Raw genomic sequence first — 250 nt, 5'->3', positions numbered from 1 at the left:
CCCGGGGGTCCCCTTCGTGGGGGTCCCCTTCTTGGTGGCCCCTTTCGTGATGGGCTCAGGGCTGAGGTTTGGGGTCTCCACCCGTTGGGGGATAAATTCCCCCCTTTTCCTCTTGCTCAGGTTACCCGTGGGGGGGGTCTTTTCCTTTGCCCCCCCAAGGCCCCTGGAGTGGGCAGCTTGGATCATGGGGTGCCTTCAGCCTGCACCCGCTTTTTTTTTGGTGTAGGAGGCCCCCCAAATATGCAGGAGA

This window comes from Chaetura pelagica, unplaced genomic scaffold (assembly GCF_000747805.2).
Source record: "Chaetura pelagica isolate M959 unplaced genomic scaffold, ChaPel_1.0 scaffold890, whole genome shotgun sequence".
In the NCBI taxonomy this organism is placed as follows: domain Eukaryota; kingdom Metazoa; phylum Chordata; class Aves; order Apodiformes; family Apodidae; genus Chaetura; species Chaetura pelagica.
The sequence above is the reverse complement of the archived record's forward strand: the minus strand, read 5'-3'. Positions refer to the sequence as shown.